Genomic DNA, 21,223 nt, shown 5'->3' with positions numbered 1-21,223 from the left:
GTATTAAATGAATACAAATGGGCACTCATACTATTATTTCTTTGCACATTAACAAGGGATGACTCAGCCTCTCACATTCACTGTTCTTCAAGGATAGATAACCAGTTCTTCACTGCTCCAGCCTTTGACACCAGGCCAGACAGTCTTTCTCAGGTTCTTCCACAATCCCAGCTGCTTTTTGTGCTGCGACACAGCTTTTGCCATCTTCTCCATGGGCTTGAGCTTAGTAAAGTTGTGACACTGATGTTCAGTTTCTATATAATGGTGACTTCGCCTGCAGTCTATTCACTAACTTCTATGATCACTTAGTCTACTTGTGTTGCTGCATCTGTACAGTTATTAAACAGCTTACATTTTCTGCAGTGCTCTTCACACATGCAATCCTCACTTTGCATATGAAGGTTTACTCAATTCTTTACTTTGTCATCATTTTCTACAAGGTCCATACATTCTCTTCTTCACCCAGTCTTCTTAGTGCATCACGTTCATCTCTTGTGGCGTCACCAACTTCCCTTTCTTTCATTCTTCATATTCCTTCAGGGACCTCTTCCAAGAGATTGTCATCTCGTCGGGATATATCAGATAGGGTGTTCTTAGTGGATACATTTTCTCGAAGACTCTCCTCGGAAAAGTCACAGTCACTGACGTCAAGAATGGCATGATCTCTGGCTTCCAGCATATAGGTGTGAAGGGGCGAGATTTCCTACAGGGGCACTTGGCTGCTCCTCTACACAGTGGTCAGAAGTGCTTTTTCACATTCACTAAACTTGGTCTCTTCCTCTGACAATGCCTTGCTGGCATATGCAATGGTTTTGTTATTTGCATCATGTTTGTGATATAGCACTGCTGACATACATTGATCTGTGATTCCTATGTTTCTAAAGAAATCCTGTTTTTTATTGGTTATACCAAACATGGCGCTTTTAGCAGACAGCCTTTTAACTTTGCCACTGCCTCATTCTGTTCCTCTGTCCCTTTTCAAGGGTGCGCCCCACTTCAGTGATTGTGTCAAAGGTTGTGTGATCTCTGCATAATTTTCAATACATTTCCTTTTGTAACCTGTCATTCCTAGCAAACTCTTTAGACTTTTCATGTTGGTGGGATCTTTTATTTTCTGAATTGCTTCCACCTTTTTCTTTTGTCGGTTTAACCCATGTTGTCTCACTTCATGGCCTTATAAATGTACTCTTTTTCCGTACCACTGTGCTTTCTGAAGAGCCACTTTTGCCCTAGCTTTCTGTAGCTGACTGAGCACATGTCTAATTTCATTGAAATGAACCATCAAGTCTTAATTTATGATTAACTCATCATCCACATAAACTATGATTCCTCTCTCCGCTGCATCTGGGAGCTCCTTTCTCAGGAATATCCCAAATTCACTCCGACTATTGACATACCCAAAAGGTGTCCAATACCATTCATACTGTGATTTGTCAAAGGAAAATACAAATTAGATGTCTATATCTTCAGTTTATAGGGAAGGACAGGGGGGACAAGTCCCCCCAAATTTGTGGCCTGCCAAAGTGCCCCCCCATCTTTTGGCAGGGGCAGCGGGGGCCACATTGCAGCTGATGTTTCAATTAAGTAATTGGACAGTGCAGGCCTGGAGATGTTCTCCCTGGTGCTGTGTTGATTTTCAGGGTACAAGTTGAGATTACATGTGGGTTAACAGCATCCGCTCACTTGTTTCACAGTGCTGACTCCATCCCACTTGGGTGTTTTTGAGGTCAGCATGCAAAAAAAGCTTTTTTGCCAAAGTTTTTACCCACAGGATTTGAAGCCACAAAACCACATGAAAGTGTCTTCAGAGCACATGTCTTGTATTGGTATTTCAATAAATATTTTTGGGTTAAAAGGGTGCACACCTTTTATACTTTGCAGCAGTGTTCTAGGAAAATCTCCTCTATCTGTTTTTGTTTTTTTTTGGGTATTGATTCATTTTGTGAACGACAATGCTCATTTCTATTTTGAATTTTCTTCTATTAGGAAATGTCCCTGTGCGTATATGTTAATGATCCCCCACACTTTTTTCTGGACTTGAGCCCTATTGATGACATTTGAAGACCTGCAGAATTGCTTACTACGACTGCCTCAATACCTTTCCGGTAAATAGGCTTTGTTACAATTTCACTATCCTGCAGCAAAAGCACTTTGCCCTGTCTGGCCCAGGGCCAATCCCTGCCCTTACATCCTTGGAACATGCAGTCACATTCGGTATGTTTGGATTACTTACCGGTGATCTTCATTTCTCTTTGCCCTGCTCTTCCTCATCACAGTATTATCTTTTGAGGCCTCCAATCCTGCAAATGATTCAGCTCACTCGGTTGGCTACTCCAATATAAGCCTCACTACTGATATTGCTACAACCGCAATATTAACAGTTAAAATTCAGATATTGAACGTCAGTTTATTTGATCCCTATGGATTTTAATGACACATTTTTTTACATAATTTTCTGTGACGGGCTCCACAAAACTTTGAGAGACTGCGGGAGTTGCCGGCAGAGGGGCAAACTTTGTGGGTGCATCTGCATATTCTAATGAGACTATTCTAGTCAGCTTAAATGTTGAAAGTTGTTGCCTCTCTGTGTCAAAAACCCACACTTAAGACCTGTGAGAAAGAGCTGCCTTCTGTCTCCCATGACCTGCTCACTCCCCTGACATGCACGTCACCCATCATGATTTCAATTGCCTAAAAATGTATGCATACAAACACAGGTGCTAACAATGAAATGCATTAAATTATTACTAATTGCCAAGTACTTTCTAAAAGTGCACTCGCACCCACCCCCAAGCACTGTTTTTCAGGTCCTGTCCTGCAATGGCAATGTAGTTCAGCCAGGTCAAGTCAGCATAGCCCAACATTTCGGGTGTGTTGATGTTTGTGTCTGAATGAATGATTAATAATGCATTGTTTGTATGTTCTGGGTGGAATTAAGTTTGTGAATGTTATGTTGTTGTGTCACTGGCAGGCAGGAATGAAGATGTGTGTGGGCACATTTTCAACATGATGGTTGAGGGCCCCTTGCTTAGAGCGAAAACAGTCTGAGGCACCCATAGTTCTACCTTGAACTAATGCTGTTTCCCTGATGCGCTGGTTCTTCCTGCGCTTTTGTCCTGTCCCTTTATGTTTGTCCACTGTGTTTTTGATTGTGCACCCTGATGCCTGTGGGCTTCGGAGCCCTATAAATCAATAAATAAAATAAATAAATAATAATTGCAATGGTGACAGAGATAAGGTTATTAGCCGCCAATTATCTCGAGTTGGCCAGCCATCAGGGAGCTTAAACACAAAATTCCCACTGAAGAGCTCTAAACACTTCTTTGTCAGCAAGTGGCTGATGTGGAGGAACCAGTGCTATAAGGCAATGAGGTGATAACACTTTGATGTATCCCGTGGGCCGAGAAAATGCACTTTGTAATGCGAGCGCTGTAAAGTGCACATTTTAAGCCCCAGAACGAAAATAGAGAGAAATTAATATATTGCTGTGTTACAAGACCACTGTGTGCTGACTGGCAACATGGGGCAAGTGCTGGGGGCCACCCCTGAGGTTCGAGGCCTCTTCTATTTGAAAAGGTTGAAAGGCCCTGATGACGTCCATGGTGAATGGGTATGAATTTTAAATTGTGTGTGTATGTATGTATGTATATGTTAGCATGAGAGGCGCTTGGCAAGTGCAGCATTTGTTTATGGGCATCGAGAAGGCAAATATGAAATATTACATGGCTAGACTCAGACTGGCTTTTTGGGGCAGCCAGTCTAGCCCTTTCTTTCTGTGAAATGACTTTATTCTGGCATCTTGATAAAGCATGCATGGTATGTGTTATTAATTGTCTAGACTGACATTTTTTACAGTGGTCAATGCAGTGAATTCTAAAGAAACACTGTGGTGTTATAACTTTCAGAAGACTGGCGTGTCTTTAGAATTTAATTTTAAAGATACACCACCAGTCTTATGCAAGTTATGACAGAGCATCAGCAAGGGACTCTTGTGGTGTCGTAGTTTAGTGTTATCCCTCAGAGCCACCATCCACCCTTCCTCCAACCGACCCATTTCCTTCAGTTGTCATGTCACCCCCAACATTTTCAGTAAAGTTACTCCACTGTCTTCAGCTACTGGCACACACCAATACCCAGCCATGAGATCTAAAGTGGTAAATACCCTTCATCCCTAAACCTGTGCAAGGCCCTGATCAATAAATGGAAGGGGCCACCTTGAAACAGGTACCCTTTTGTTCAATTCTCTTAAGTCTGCACACAAACGCCATTGGGTTTTAGCACACCTAATATGGGAGTATGTGATGTAGTATGAATGGTCCTAATGATGCCTCTAGATTCATAATTGTTCATTATTTCAGCCAGTGACTCCAGACATTCCAGGGATAAACTATATTGTCCCACAAATACGGGTTCCGTACCATATCTTTCTGGTAGTGTGGCAACATGTAAATCGGGCAGCCCGCAGTCATAGGCATCTTTGGCAAAACCCTGTTTGAACTCCATAAATATGTTCCACAGTTGATCTTTTTCTTCTTCATTTGTGAAAGCATCTGCAGCCTGAATCTGATCCTCTACCATTTTAGAAAGTTCTGGGAAATCGTCTAACCATGTGGCAATGTCTCTTTGCAGAGTAGCTACCCTAAAATATTTTGGAATATTAACCTCCACTTCAATATGCTGCTTTTCTCTTACAGATGCATCTAATTCAAATAGGACACAATCATCCTGATGATAGCATATCACTTAATTTGGCACACTCAATCCTAAATTGATACACACTCAATCCTAAATATTCACTTTGGTTTAGAAACCAATGATTCTGGTAATTCACCCTGTGCAGTCACATAGCTTTCAGGGATATTCCCAATCACTGGGTTACATAGATCAGCAATGTAGTAGGAATCCTGTACTGCCATTCCTAACGCTATCTTTTCTTCCAAATGAATGTCCTGACAACCTTTACTGCTCACTGGTATTCAGATATTGGCCATCCATAATCTCTTGCAATGGTGTATATTCACATTTTAATCCTTGCTGTGTTTTGGATTCATTTAGGCACACAAATGAATCAGGATCTTTTATCTGTTGTCCCTTCCTGTATTTTAATGCCACTGTAAATGCAGGAATGGTAACATCCTTTTTCACCCGAAGTTCAATTGAATATGGCACCATTTGGGCACAATGCTAAACTTGTCTCTTGTTTTCAAATTCAGGTGCAGCACCACCCAATATGGACCAGACCTTTTGATTTAGAAAGTCTAACACCATACACATTCTGTGCATGACGTCATTTCCCAAATAGAATTTGTTTTGTGTTCCGCTCACAATCCACACATTGGGCCTCATTACGACCCTGGCGGTAAGTTCCGTAAATTACCGCCATGGCGTAAATTACGTTAACGCCGAGTAGCGAAGACGTAAATAGCACCTAATACCGACCCATCGGGCACGTGCTTTACGCCATGGCGGTAATGTAAAGTACGCCATGGCGCTAATGGGCCAAAAACGGCCCTTACCGCCATCGCACACCGTCCATGGAGCACTACCGCCAAGCACACCATAGCGGTCACCGTACTTAGCGGTCACCGCAGTTAGCGGTCACCGTAAATAGGCGGAAGCGGAAATAGCGCCATGGCGCAGGAACGGGAAATGGCATGGCGGCCATCTTTAAAAACACAATCCATCGCCATCCTCCACTACCATACCTCATCCGGCCCCCATAACCATCCACACCCATCACCCACCCCAAAACCACATCCAACATGCCCAAAGTTGTCAAAAAGGCATGTGACAGGCAGCGCCAAGACCGCTTCACCAAGGAGGAACTCAACATGCTGGCAGAGACCCTGCAAGAGAATGCGGAAGTCGTATTCTCGACACAGATGACAAGGGCGGCTATCATGAAGAAGAAGGCGATATGGGCCCTAGTGGCACAGCGAGTGAGTGCAGTGGGGGCCGCACCCCGCACAGCCCAGCAGTGCCGCAAGCGGTGGGATGATCTGAGGCTCCGTGTCCGTAGCATCATTTCGGCTAACCGCAACCTAGCCATGTCAACTGGCGGAGGCTCAGAATCACCTATCAAGCTCCAGGCGTGGGAGGAAATATGCGCATCCACCATAGGGATGGAGAGCATTGAAGGTGTCGGAGCCATGGAGAGAGGAGTGCCGACCCCAGGAGACGCAGGTAGGTGGCCAGAGCTATGCATGCCACACTCAACAAAGCCCCACTGTGCGAAGTACCCAGTTGCCCCATAGTGCACATGCAACACATCGACAGGCGAACGTGCACAGACACAACCCAACACCACCCTGCAAACAAGCAGCATGCACACCCTAACTGCTGGAACACATATAGCACCATGCTACCTCCACACAAAAGCCACCAAACCTGTATGAAATGCGCTGCATGCACCGACTGTATAGATGTCATCCCCTAATGCACGTCCAATGTCCGCGGACCCATCAATAACACATCCCTCCTTTGCTCCACCACAGATTCCGACACAGAGCCCCAGGAAGAGGGCAACACCGCATCCTGTTCCTCCAGAATGGCCAGGCCGCAGGCATCCACCCCAGCCCTCCGGAAGGGAACCCACCGGCAGCCACCAACCCTGCCTGGGGTAGAGGACAGGCAAGTGCCATCCCCCACTACTGCTGACACAGACACAGCAGCAGCAGCAGACATGCCACTAGTTGTGGCCACTGAGGGGACAGCCTCTGCCGCAAGCAGCACCCTTGGGGAGAGTGCAGCCATAGCGGCAGACTCTGACAGCGGGCCAGCCAGCACTGAGGACATTGATGTAGAAGGGCCCACTGCCCATCCACATTCCCCCACAATTTCCCTAAGCCCCCTGCAGGCGGATGCCACACAGGGGCAGTCCGACTCCGACGAATGGCCAGCCACCCCATCCCCCCAGCCTGAGGTGGGCATCGCACCGGAGATGCAAATGGCACTGGCCATAGGCCAGCAGAACCAGCAGGCACTACAGGACATTGCAACACGGCAGCAACAACTGTCTGACCTCCTCAATGCACATGTGGCACAGTGTGGTGGGCCAAGGGATGCCATGGAGCGGTCAGCTGACCGTGTCACAGCTGCCATAGAGAACTCCACAAGGAGTATATGCACTGAGCTAGCGGCTGTGCGCAATGTACTCAGTGAACTTGTGCACACCATCAGGGACATGCGACCGGATGTGGGGCGTGGAGCCTCATCAACCACCAGCTCAGCACAGAGCAGCCCCGTCCGTAGATCTGGGCGCACTCTCCGCAGCACGGCCAGGGGTGCCCCAGGGGCCATGGGAGGGGATACACATCCTTGACTTGCCTGTTCAGCAGGACTACTCCGCACCTTGTAGCACGGACACTACTGCACCATTGTTGGGGTGTTCAGGGGGGAGGTGGGAGGGGGGAGGGGGTGTGTTGGGGTGTTCAGGGGGGAGGTGGGAGGGGGGAGGGGGTGTGTTGGGGTGTTCAGGGGGGAGGTGGGAGGGGGAGGGGGTGTGTTGGGGTGTTCAGGGGGGAGGTGGGAGGGGGGAGGGGGTGTGTTGGGGTGTTCAGGGGGGAGGTGGGAGGGGGGAGGGGGTGTGTCACAAGATTTCACTGTTGCAATACACATTTATCATTACCACAAACCAAATGTGTTGACATCTTTATTGCGTCCATGTGCTACATTGTTGTAGAGTCCACAGTGTGCATGTCCCACACACACACAGTGCGCCGAGTGCCGTCTCCATGTGACACGCAAACTCTGTGTGTGCTAGAAGCATTGGTCAATGAGAGTCTGACGCATGACACGCCCCTCCTGTGCATCGCTGCCTCCTTGAGGTGGTGCCCCATCCCCACCCTCATCATCCTCATCGTCAGGTGGTAGCAAATCTACGTCAGGGGGCAGGGGCACATTTCTTCTGACGCACATATTGTGTAGCATGACACATGCCATGACGACCATTGCAACCTTCTCATGCCGGTACAGGAGTGCCCCGCCAGACCTGCTGATGCAGCGGAAACGTGCCTTCAGTAGGCCAAAAGCTTGCTCGATCACTACACGCGTACGGGAATGGGCATGGTTGAAGTCCTCCTCATGCTGGTTCTGTGGGTTTCGGACTGGTGTAAGGAGCCACCTCTTCAGGGGATAGCCTGCATCACCTGTATGTGGGCAAGAATGTATGCGTCAGGGATGAGCTTGAGTGATGTACATGTAATGCCACCATGAATTGCATTGAACATTGATTTTGCAGCAGTTTCTTCTGTGCTACTGGTTTCACACCGTGCAACCGCTATATTGTTATTGTTATTGTTATTTTGCACTTATATAGCGCCTTATATACCATTGGTATGGTCTGAAGGCGCTGGTAGGTTGAACGTCCTTGGGAACCGAAGTTCTGATCAACAGAGAGAGTAGGGAGAGTCAAAAGGTGCCTGTGAGCAGCGGGTATGTGTGCAGCTCGTGCGGTACTTGTGTAATAGCTGCTTCTTTGCGGAACATGTGGTGGTTGAGAGATCAGGATAATGTGTTCGTTCAGGCAGGATTTATCCAGGACGGATGTGGCTGCGTTAGGCCTGAGGAAAACGCCTGGCTGGGGGTGTGAAACCAGCAGTGTTTACATAGATTGATGTGGAGTAAGCGGTGTTAGTATGGGAACAGTTATACCGAATGGTGTCATAGTATCTCTGTGTTCTAGTTGAGTGGTGATGTAAAGGAGAGAGTAAGCGTGGTGGTGTGATTTGATGGGTTATATGCTCTTTCAATGTGCACATTTATTAATGCAACTTTTCCCAGAGAGGGTACCGGGCAAACTACAAAAATCATTTTCCCACGAGAGGCTAATGGGCGGTTTTCTAAATACTATTTTCCATAGAGAGGCTATTGGGCACACTTCTAAATTCAGTTATCTAGAGGCTATTGGGCACATTTCTAGGTGCAACTTTATGGAGCGTCTATTGGATATACCTCTATAATCGACTTTCACAGAGTGTGCCACATGTCTCACATGTGCCGCTTCTGAATTCCAAGGCACGAGGTATGCAGGGGTGACATGTGCCTTGTGAGTGCCGATCCACTGTGTCCGTTCAGGCTGTTTCTGTAGGTGACCTGGCACGTGTCCCGTGAGGGTTGCATTCACATGATAGCGGGAATGCAGTCTGGCTCATCATTACCCCAGTGAACAAGACTGTTGCCCATGGGGACAGTCTGTGGGCCTTGCTGTCTGTGTTTTGGTGCATTGTTCTTCCAGTCCATCATGTGCCTCCTTTGGGCACAGTCATGGGGAACAGGCCTTTCTGTAGGAGCTGTTGGTGACGTGCATGGACGTACATTACTTTGGAGTGTATGTGGTCACGGTATGGTCAATGCACTTGTAGGTGGTTGTGTCAGGGTTGGGTGACACCTTCATTGACATGTCAGGTCTTCTTAGGTCAGGCCTCATGTATCCAGGTGTCAGGTGACGTGAGTGCTGCCTCAGGGTGTGTTGTGGCTAATGCTAGTCGCAGCCAGTTGGAGCATGCATCATTCCCCCCCCCTTCCCGCCAGTTGGAGCATGCATCATTCCCCCCCCCCTTCCCGCCAGTTGGAGCATGCATCATTCCCCCCCCCTTCCCGCCAGTTGGAGCATGCATCATTCCCCCCCCTGCATTGGTATGTCAATTACACACCCACTTCACATTTCAATGCCCATGACATTGGACTCACCGAGTAGCCAGGTTCTGGGCCCTGCCTGTTGCTCCATGTAGCGTGGTAATGTAGAGTTCCTCAGGACAAATGAATCATGGGTTGATCCGGGGAATCGGGCACAACAATGTGTGAAGATACTGTTGGAGTCACAGACCATTTGCACGTTGATTGAGTGAAATTGTTTGCGGTTCCGGTACGGTACCTCCTGGGCACGTGGCACCGTCAATTCCACATGGGTGCAGTCGATGGCACCGATGCAACCAGGTATGCCAGCTAGTGCATGGAAACCCACTTTGGTGTTGGCAATCTCCTGGGCAGTCCGTGGTAGTGAGATGTGGTCATCTGTGTGCTTGAGGAGTGCATCCAGCACTTGCGTCAGTGTACGCGAAAACGATGGTTGTGATATGCCATGCAAGTGCCCTACTGTGTGCTGGTAGGTGCCTGTGGCCAGGAAGTGGAGCACGGACACTACCTTCAGTAGGGGGGGGGTGGCGGTGGGTGTTTCAATCATGCTGGCAATGTCATTGTGTATCATGTCCACGATGGTGGTGATGGTGTCCCGGTCCAGTCGATACAGGGTGTGGATCTGCTCAGCGGTGAGGTTGAATGGGTTGGGTCTGACGCGTGGGATTGGGGGCTGCCTGCGTGGTAGCACTGGCTGTGCTGGTGGGGCATGCTGGGCCTGCCTTGCCCTCCTTCTCCTCCTGCGTCTCCTCTGTGCAGCCTGTTGTTGTTGTTGTAGTTGTTGTTGTTGTTGTAGTTGTTGTTGTTGTTGTTGTAGTTGCTGTTGTAGCACTCGCATTGCTATCAGGTCTTCCAGCCCCAACATTTCTAGTCCTATCGGTAGCATTGTGGTGTGTGACTGGGTGTGGGCAGGGGTGGGGTGTGCTCTTTTTGTGCTTCCTGTGTCTGTATTGCCTTCACCTGTGCTGTTTCTGTGCACCTGTGGCAGCTGCATTCACTTGACTTGTCCCTTTGCGGTTGATTCGCGATGGCGTTGTTAGCGCCATGGCGGTAAGGTACTTTACGGGCTGGGTGATGGCGTAAGGTGCATGTCCGCTTGGGTCGGCATTCGCGTACCTTACCGCCATGGCGCTAGTTACGGTGTGGGAGATCGCGTGCACGCGCCCTTGGCGCAGTTAGCGGCAGCGTTGTCTACGATGCCGCTAGTGACATCGTAGTTAACGGTCAGGGGTCGTAATCGGCCCTAGCGGAAAACGATGGCGGTAATCGTTTACCGCCATCGTTTTGCGCTTAGCGCCAGGGTCGTAATGAGGCCCATTGTGATGAATGCTTTTAGAGCCAATTGTAATCTTTAGCATGCATCTTCCCACAATGATTGCTCCCAATTCGGGGTCATCTAGGCCAAAGATGTGTTGCTTTTTTATTTTAAAACTTGGAATTTCATCTCTCTCAAGTCTTTCCCTGAACACCTTTTCATTAATGAAACTTCTTTCCTGTTCAAGTGCCAAAGTGGCTTTAATCATTTCAGAATGTCCATTCACATGGATAGGGATCCATGGTTGCCCTTCTCCCATGTGTATTTCTGCAATTGTTGAAATGCATTTTTCCTGCTCTGACTCTGGGGTAATGTTTGGTTTGCAGTTTTCCTCATTTAAATTAAACGCACAATGTGTGTTCATCTATTTCTGTTTTCCAGTTTTTCTCCAAATAAATCTCCAAAGATTGTTTCTTGTTTTCTCCTCGCAACTCATCCTGACGCATGAGAATGACAGTCACGCTAGGCACCCAGCCATTCTGAAGATATACTTCCACTGCACTTTCTTATTTAGCAACGGTGTGGCATTCTTTTATGATGTTGCTTTGGGTTTTGAGTATTTTTTTTGCTAAGGACCACAATACCCCATTTACCCCATCAATGAGAGGCGACAGCCTCCTCAGGCAATGTGTCCCTATGAGGAAGGGTATTTCTTAACAGGTGTGACCAATACTTCTGTCTCATCCTATACTTCCCTATCTTTATGTCAACCTCAGTCACACCTTCGATAGGTATTTCTTCTCCATTAAAATTGTGCAAAGGGCCTTCACTTTGCCTCACCTTTACATAGTTTTGTGGAGATCTCCCCTCTTTTATGCTTTGCATTATTTCCTTTGATATTATTGTTGCTTGGGCACCTGTATCAATCATTGCAAATTCATTACATTTCTCTTGAACAGTTATAGGAGCATAATATCTGTCCTCAACTTCTTCTAATATTCATAGAAAGTGTGAATTGGCACTGATCTCAGGACTCGCTTTACTAAGACCAGCCTGGCTTTTTGCTAGGCAAAAGGGCATATGAAATGACATTTTACCCCCCTTTTTGCCCATTTCTATTTGAGTTTCTTTTTCTATTCTCCTGGGCTCAGAATCCATTTGAAGTGTAGCCACTTGACTGCCCCTCTGACTTGGGACCACCAGTGTTCACACCCCAATCTCACATTGTGTCTTCCTCATTGTCTTGGTCCTCTCCACTTACCTCCACGCTGGAACTTATTAGCTGTGTATTTTTACAAGTGTCATATGTCAGCATGCCAGTTTCTGGTGTGTGACATTTACCTGCAGTACCTATCATTTCTGTCTTTTGGAATATCTGTGGTTCAGAATACTCCTCAGGTAACCAACCTGCATCTGCCTTTTGTGGAACTTTCCTTTCTGTGATGGTATAAATGGTATCTTGATTATCAGGTAAGGGTAAACTATCTGTTGATTCTGACTCTTTGTTTTGTGTTTCATTTTCACATTGCATATTCTTTTTAAATTGACCTCTCTGTTCATTTTCTTCTTTTTGTTCATCATTTCTACACAACTGAATGGTCTGCTTCAAATCCAAGTTGCATCAAACTCCCTTTTGTGTGTGTTATTGTTCCCGTCTCACTTTCATTCATTAGTTTTCAACTCGCTAGACAGCTCAGTGTTCTTATTCAAATATAATTCATAGGCATCTGTGTTCTCATCATGGCAGAGGTGAATAGCTAGTCGCTTGTTGCTGCTACATGCAAGCTCACTCCTATGACCTTCTGCACTTTCATTTTGTTGTTGCTTTTAAACTGTACATAACTTCCCTATTTGCTCAGACAACATATTAACCTGGGCCCCTAAGCACTGAAATCTGTCCATGTATCTGAATTCCTCCCTGGTCTGGGCCGTTATTGGTTGAATTCACATTGATTAGAGCTGTTCTGATACCTTCCAGGAGATTGATTTCTGTTTGTGTTTCCCCTGAATTCTTGTGACACAGGAGGTGGGAAACATGGGGTGACCATTCTTTAACCATGGTCAACCTGTGGTAGGGATTGACTATATTGGCGGGGTACATAATTCATATTGGGCCTCATTCCGAGGTTGGAGGTAAGGGTTAACGGTCACCGTTAATGGCAGCGGTGACCGTTAACACTTACCACCATATTCCGAGTTCCCTTTTGCGGGTTGGCATTTAACGCCTGCTTTTAGCAGGCGTTAAAAATCCAACCCGCAAAGGGACCTTGGAGTAAATTACGGCACCGTAATTTACGGTGCCGTAATTTACTCCTTCCCCATTCCCATTGAGCCCTATGGGGGCAGGAATGGGGATGGGGAACCGGTATGGTGAATGGGGAATTACCGGTCCCTCCAACCTTGGAATGGACCGGTAATTACTCCATTCACCGTGCCGGATTTCCATGGAGTAAATAGCTCCATGGTTGCTTACCATGGTGCTATTTACTCCATGGATAGCGCCAGCCTCGGAATGAGGCACATTGGGCCTCATTCCGAGGTTGGAGGTAAGGGTTAACGGTCACCGTTAATGGCAACGGTGACCGTTAACACTTACCACCATATTCCGAGTTCCCTTTTGCGGGTTGGCATTTAACGCCTGCTTTTAGCAGGCGTTAAAAATCCAACCCGTAAAGGGACCTTGGAGTAAATTACGGCACCGTAATTTACGGTGCCGTAATTTACTCCTTCCCCATTCCCATTGAGCCCTATGGGGGCAGGAATGGGGATGGGGAACCGGTATGGTGAATGGGGAATTACCGGTCCCTCCAACCTTGGAATGGACTGGTAACTACTCCATTCACCATGCCGGATTTCCATGGAGTAAATAGCTCCATGGTTGCTTACCATGGTGCTATTTACTCCATGGATAGCGCCAGCCTCGGAATGAGGCCCATTGTGTCTTTCATTTGGTGGGAACTGTTCCCTATGCTGATTTCCATTTTCAAGGAATCTATCCACATACCTTGGTCTTCCTTGATGGCCATACACTATTGTGTTTTGGTCAAATCTACTCTGGGACCCTAATGTCTGCTATGGACCATTGTGCATCTAATTTCTATTGTTATTTAGGCCTGGCATATCATGCCGAAACCCTACCCTGGGAGAATTATCAAGGCATTGAGGACTAATGTGAGAATTTCTATTGCTGGGACCTGCACCTGCCTTCCCTGTCACTCCCTTGCTGGTCTCCCTTGACTCTCTTCTTGCTCCCACCTGTGAGGCTAAGAACCTCAGGGTCATCTTTGACTCCACACTCTCCTTCTCTCCTCATTTCTCTGACATATCTAAGAAGTCAAAATACCAGCTGTACCTCCTCAGAGGTATTCTTCCCTTCCTCTCTTTCCCCAGATGCTCACTGTGTCCAGAGCTCTGGTTCTCTGGACTACTGCAACAGCCTCTTTCTAAATCTGCCTGCCTACTGTCATGATCTCTGCTTCCAAAAGGTCAGGGTTTTCCCAACTCCCTTGGAAGCAGATCCATAACCCAGGTTCCGAGTGCCAACCAGTCCCAATTGGGACCTTTTGGACCCAGTCCTGGCGCCAGTGGCACCAGGCTCATAAATATGCCCAGTCCCAGCGCTGGAAGCGCCGGGCTCATAATGCTTGGGTGGACTTACCTTCAGCAGACCATGCTGCTTACTTGCCTGCCAGTTGAGCCTCTGATCCTCTTCTGTTTGGAACTACTTTTCCTGTTGGGTGGGGCTGGAGCCACTCCCTAGATTCAGAACACTGGAACTCTTCTGGAAGGCAGGAACTCTTTTCTTACCAGGAACTCTTTTCTTACTTAGGCGTGGCTGTGGAAGGAGACACCTAAGCACTACAGGAGGCTATTTAAACCACACCCGGTGGATGAATCTTGCTTTGCGTTATTCTGCAACCTCTGCAGCAGAACGCTCATCGTGTCTTCTGCATCCGGTCCTGGGCCTAAGGAAAAAGGCTTACCATCCTGAATCCAGTCTTCAGCAACACCTTTAAAGACAAGAAAGAACAGGTTAGCATTCCGGCATCTGAAAGGCAAAGGCTTACCATCCTGAATCCAGTCTTCAGCAACACCTATAAAGACAAGAAAGAACAGGTTAGCATTCCGGCATCTGAAAGGCCAAGGCTTACCTACTCTTCGTGCGCTCCGGAGGTCTTCACACTGCATTCCGGCATCTGAAAGACAAAAGTTTACCAACTCTTCGCACGCTCCGGAGGCCTTCGGCGCTGCATCCCGCATCTGAAAGACAAAACAAGGTGCGTTTAAAGACATTGGGGAACTTTAATACTCACGTGCCATTACTCCTTTCCACATCTAATCCAGTGGGTATTCCGGCACCCTGCAGCCGCGCCGAACTCGTACCTGCAAAATAAAAAGACAGTTAGAGCGCATAGTGAAGCAGGCAACAAGCGCTTACTTACGTGCTTCCAGGCGCTTCTATTCATCACACGGGCTCCATCTTCAACTCACTTCAGCCCGTCATCCGCCATCGCCGGAACCCTGCAAAACAAGAGACATCATTACTAAAGACTTTAAAGACATTTGAATGACTCGAAACTTACCGTTCGAGCAGTAAACGATGGACAGCAGTCCTCTGAAGTCAAGAGGCCTGCGCTACCTATCCAGTGAAGAAACTGGTTACAGCACCCTGCCCCGAGGCAGATGGAGAGCTCGGCATTCACTTACCTAAGGTGAGAGCGTTAATCTTTGGGGGTCTACAGGAGAGGAGAAGAGGAAAGAGATAGGGACACCCCAATAACCCCAGTTCATTAACCCCATATTTTCCATCTGCAGACATCTTACTCTACACGTCAGGCATACAGTGCACAGAGGTGCAGCCCAAAGAGCCAACCGGGTGCTACACATCACCTTTGAAGATACGGTAGTCGCCCAGTCAAGACCGGCGCCTCTGCGAGAATCAGGTGAGCGTTACAGAACGCAAAGCCTACCGCAAAACTCTCGCCCAGGCGCTATGGAAACCTCGGATACTGACCACCTAGCCCGGTTACTTGGGGAACTAAGGGCAGAAGTGCATGCAGCTCGTCAGGAAACGAATGCTCTAAGAAGGGAACTAATTATTTCCAAGGAGAGAACAGACAATCTTGCTAGACAAGTGCTACAGTCACAAGCCGGACAGACCCCGTTACCCGCATCAGGGGCAAATCTTCCTTCAACATCCTCTATGAATCCAGTGCAGATCAACCTACCTGGGAATGTACCTCTGGCTCCGCCCGAACGATTTTCTGGTGACCCAAAGAGGTTTGCAGTATTTATCAATCAGTGCCGGTTGCACTTCTTATGCCGGCCAGCAGCCTTTCCAACTGATCAAGCAAAAGTAGCTTTTGTACTTTCGTACCTTAGTGGCAATGCGGCAGACTGGTCGATCCCTCTAGTTAATCAAGATGATCCGGTTCTCTATGATTTTTAAGCCTTTCAGCTTAATATGGAAAAACTGTTCGCAAGACATTCACAGGGGCAGGCCTTGGACAATGAGCTTCTTTCGTTGCGACAGGGTAATCAAGACCTTTTGGCTTATATTGCATCTTTCAATAGACTAATAGTGGAAACTCAATGGCCTGAGGACAAAAGGATTACGCTGTTTTATAGAGGTCTACGTGGAGAGCTCAAAGACGTTTTAGCCCAAGTAGTGAATCCCCCACAAGACTGTTCGGATTATATAGACTTGGTCGTTCAAATAGATCACAGGCTGCAGAACAGGAAGGCCGATCGTTCCAAGTTTGATGCTCGAGTATTTTCCAAACCGCCAACTCCTTCCAAAGGAGTAGACTCCGGGGAACCCATGCAAATAGGGGGTCTGAAAGGTCCTCTAACACAAAGGGAGCGGGAAAGGAGGAAACAGTTGCAATTATGCCTATATTGCGGAAACTCAGGGCACTTTCTTCGAGACTGTCCGGTGAAACCTGCCAAGAAGGCAGTAGGAGCTGCAGTTACCAAAGTTACAAACTCTGAGCAGGGAAACGACCTCGCCCGACAAGAATAGAGGTCCTCTTGCCGAGCGTGAAAACCAGTTCCGTGACCTCGCATTTCGTGATACCTATGGTCCTCATTAGCCCTGATAATCCGGATCGATTACATGCAATTGAAGCTTACGTCGACAGCGGTGCCATCGGCAACTATGTGGATCATGAAATGGTTTTGAGGATGAATCTAACTCTTTGTCCCAAGGCTGTAAAGGACGTCATTACTACGGTGGATGGTACGGAGATAGCCTCCGGGCCAGTAACGCATACCACTCAAGAGGTGACGCTAGTAAGTCAAGATGGACACCATGAGAAGATCGTGTTCGATGTGATCAAGGCCCCTCAGTTTCAGATTATTCTAGGAATACCTTGGTTAGAGAAACACAATCCTCTGATCGATTGGCGAGCAAGAACGGTCCAGTTTCCAGAATGTGTCTCTACTTGTCACCCTCCACCTGGTGTTGCACTGGCCGCAATTTCTTCAGAGACTCCCCAGTTACCTCCCGAATACCTAGAATACCAAGATGTTTTCCGGAAGGATCAGGCTAACTCTCTACCTCCTCATAGGTCTTATGACTGCCAGATAGACCTGATACCTGGATCTACTCCTCCTTGTAGTAGAATTTATGCCCTCACCGAGCCTGAGAACCTTCACCTTCGACAATACCTGGATCAATACCTGGCAAATGGGTTTATTCGTCCTTCGAAGTCCCCTGCTTCTTCAGCTTTGTTCTTCGTTCCAAAAAAGGAAGGAGACCTTAGAACTTGTATCGATTATCGCTCCCTGAACCAGATCACTGTTAAGAATAGATATCCGTTACCTTTGATCCCTGAACTCCTGGACCAAGTCAGAAAAGCATGCATATACACAAAGCTGGATCTTAGAGGAGCTTACCACTTGGTACGATTAAAAGAGGGCGATGAATGGAAGACGGCCTTCCGCACCAAGTATGGGCTATTTGAATATCAGGTCATGCCCTTCGGACTTTGCAATGCCCCGGCCGCCTTTCAATATTTTATGAACGATGTCCTCAGAGAGCTCATAGATGTATGTGTTGTTGTTTACATTGACGACATCCTCGTTTATTCTTCATCGGAATCTGAACATCGGAAACACGTGAAAATGGTCCTCGAAAGATTGCGTCAACACAAACTTTTCGCTAAGTTGGAAAAATGTGTTTTCAACGTGACTGAAGTTGAATTCTTGGGATTCATATTATCACCTGGCGGAGTGCGTATGGATTCAAAGAAGGTCGATGCAGTTCTCAAATGGCCATCACCATCCTCCGTAAAAGGTGTGCAAAGCATGTTAGGCTTCGCTAACTTTTACCGCAGGTTTATCCCCGAATTCTCTCGAATAGTCCAGCCCATCACTGCCTTGTTAAAGAAAAACAAACGTTTTGAATGGTCTACCGAGGCGGAACAAGCTTTCCAGGATTTGAAGACTAAATTTATCTCTGCACCAATCTTAAAACACCCTCGCCCCAAACTCCCCTACATCGTGGAAACTGATGCTTCAAGCCTTGCCATGGGGGCAGTTCTATCACAAAAGGACCCGGTAACCAATCAGTTGCATCCCGTGGCATTTTGGTCCCGCAAATTCTCGCCTCCTGAAATCAATTACACGATTACTGACAAGGAACTTCTGGCTATCAAGTCTGCCTTTAAGGCTTGGCGGCATTATCTGCTGGGGGCCCGACACACCGTTACTGTGATTACGGATCACCGAAACCTGCAATATTTGACGACCGCAAAAGCCCAATCCTCTAGACAACTCCGTTGGGCATTATTCTTTGCCGAGTTTGACTTCATAATTACCTATCGACCTGGTACAAAGAACGGTAAAGCCGATGCCCTTTCTCGGATGGGAGTGGAAGAACACTTGGTCAACCCTAAACCTGTACCAATTATTCCCAAACAAAGAATTCTGGGTGTAATCGCCACAGAATCCATAGAGGAAGTTAAGGATAAAGCCAGGCAACTTGTAACTCCAGCAGACATACAGAATTGGCATCTGCAGGGAAAGGACTTTGCAGTAAAGGACAACTTATTGTATTTGCAAGAACGATTATACCTACACAGCACAGATTTACAGAAAAAAGTAATCTCTTGTTATCACGACTCTTTAATGGAAGGTCATCCCGGTATAGCCAAGACCTCAGAAAAGATCAAGCGCTACTTCTGGTGGCCGTCTTGGAAAAAAGATATCAGAGACTTTATAATGTCCTGTGGAGTATGCGCCCAAAACAAGAGTCAAAAGGAAAGACCAGCAGGCCTCTTACGCCCTATTGACATCCCACCTTGCCCTTGGCATACGCTTTCTATGGACTTCATCACCGATCTACCTCCATGCTCCGGATACAATACGATTCTAGTAATCGTGGACTTATTCTCCAAGATGGCGCATTTCATTCCGCTCAAAGGCTTGCCAACAGCAGCAACTCTGGCCCGAGAATTTCTCGAAAACATCGTCCGACTGCACGGTTTTCCTTCGGTTCTAATTTCGGATCGAGGTAGTCAATTTATTTCTCATTTTTGGCGAAGTTGCTGTCGGTCGGCTCAAATTGATGTGAGACTATCGACCAGTCACCACCCTCAGACCGACGGACAAACCGAGAGGACCAATCAAACTCTGGAACAGTATTTACGCTGCATGCTGCAACAAACTGAAAAAACTTGGAAAGATATCCTTTGGATAGCCGAGTATGCCTACAATAACTCTGTCCATTCGGGAACTGGGAAAACCCCGTTTTTTCTTTTGTACGGCAGTCACCCTCGAACCTCGGAGTTGGATCCCCTCCAAGATCTTGAAACACCAGCAGTAGACTACCTGCATTCTACAATCACCCAAGCCTTTAAGGAAGCTGTTTCTCACCTTCAAAGGGCTAAAGAACAATACAAGAAAGGAGCAGATCAACATCGGAAGGAAGCCCCTCACTATCAAGTAGGGGATCAAGTCTGGTTATCCACCAAATATCTATCTCTAAAAGGGCCACGCACATTCAACCCAAGATACCTTGGTCCCTATTCCATCACTACCATAGTAAACCCAGTAGCGGTCAAGTTGGACTTGCCCCCGCACATGAAGATACATCCGGTCTTCCACGTCTCTCTATTAAAACCCGTGCAACCTCAAACCCGACTAACCAAATCTCCAAAACCTATCCTAGTGGATGGAGAACTCGAGTTTGAAGTCAAAAGCATTCTGGACTCCAAGATCTCCAAATCTAAACTATTCTACCTAATTGACTGGAAAGGCTACGGCCCCCAAGAGAGATCCTGGGAACCTGCTGAATATGTCCACGCTCCTCGCCTAATCAAAAGATTTCACCGAACATTTCCTGACAAGCCAAAACCCCCGGAGAAGCCCGGTTTGGGAGGGGCCTTGAGGGGGGGTACTGTCATGATCTCTGCTTCCAAAAGGTCAGGGTTTTCCCAACTCCCTTGGAAGCAGATCCATAACCCAGGTTCCGAGTGCCAACCAGTCCCAATTGGGACCTTTTGGACCCAGTCCTGGCGCCAGTGGCACCAGGCTCATAAATATGCCCAGTCCCAGCGCTGGAAGCGCCGGGCTCATAATGCTTGGGTGGACTTACCTTCAGCAGACCATGCTGCTTACTTGCCTGCCAGTTGAGCCTCTGATCCTCTTCTGTTTGGAACTACTTTTCCTGTTGGGTGGGGCTGGAGCCACTCCCTAGATTCAGAACACTGGAACTCTTCTGGAAGGCAGGAACTCTTTTCTTACCAGGAACTCTTTTCTTACTTAGGCGTGGCTGTGGAAGGAGACACCTAAGCACTACAGGAGGCTATTTAAACCACACCCGGTGGATGAATCTTGCTTTGCGTTATTCTGCAACCTCTGCAGCAGAACGCTCATCGTGTCTTCTGCATCCGGTCCTGGGCCTAAGGAAAAAGGCTTACCATCCTGAATCCAGTCTTCAGCAACACCTTTAAAGACAAGAAAGAACAGGTTAGCATTCCGGCATCTGAAAGGCAAAGGCTTACCATCCTGAATCCAGTCTTCAGCAACACCTATAAAGACAAGAAAGAACAGGTTAGCATTCCGGCATCTGAAAGGCAAAGGCTTACCTACTCTTCGTGCGCTCCGGAGGTCTTCACACTGCATTCCGGCATCTGAAAGACAAAAGTTTACCAACTCTTCGCACGCTCCGGAGGCCTTCGGCGCTGCATCCCGCATCTGAAAGACAAAACAAGGTGCGTTTAAAGACATTGGGGAACTTTAATACTCACGTGCCATTACTCCTTTCCACATCTAATCCAGTGGGTATTCCGGCACCCTGCAGCCGCTCCGAACTCGTACCTGCAAAAT

The sequence above is a fragment of the Ambystoma mexicanum genome, chromosome 6p, assembly GCF_040938575.1.
Source record: "Ambystoma mexicanum isolate Mex_15411 chromosome 6p, UKY_AmexF1_1, whole genome shotgun sequence".
Lineage (NCBI taxonomy): Eukaryota > Metazoa > Chordata > Amphibia > Caudata > Ambystomatidae > Ambystoma > Ambystoma mexicanum.
The sequence above is the reverse complement of the archived record's forward strand: the minus strand, read 5'-3'. Positions refer to the sequence as shown.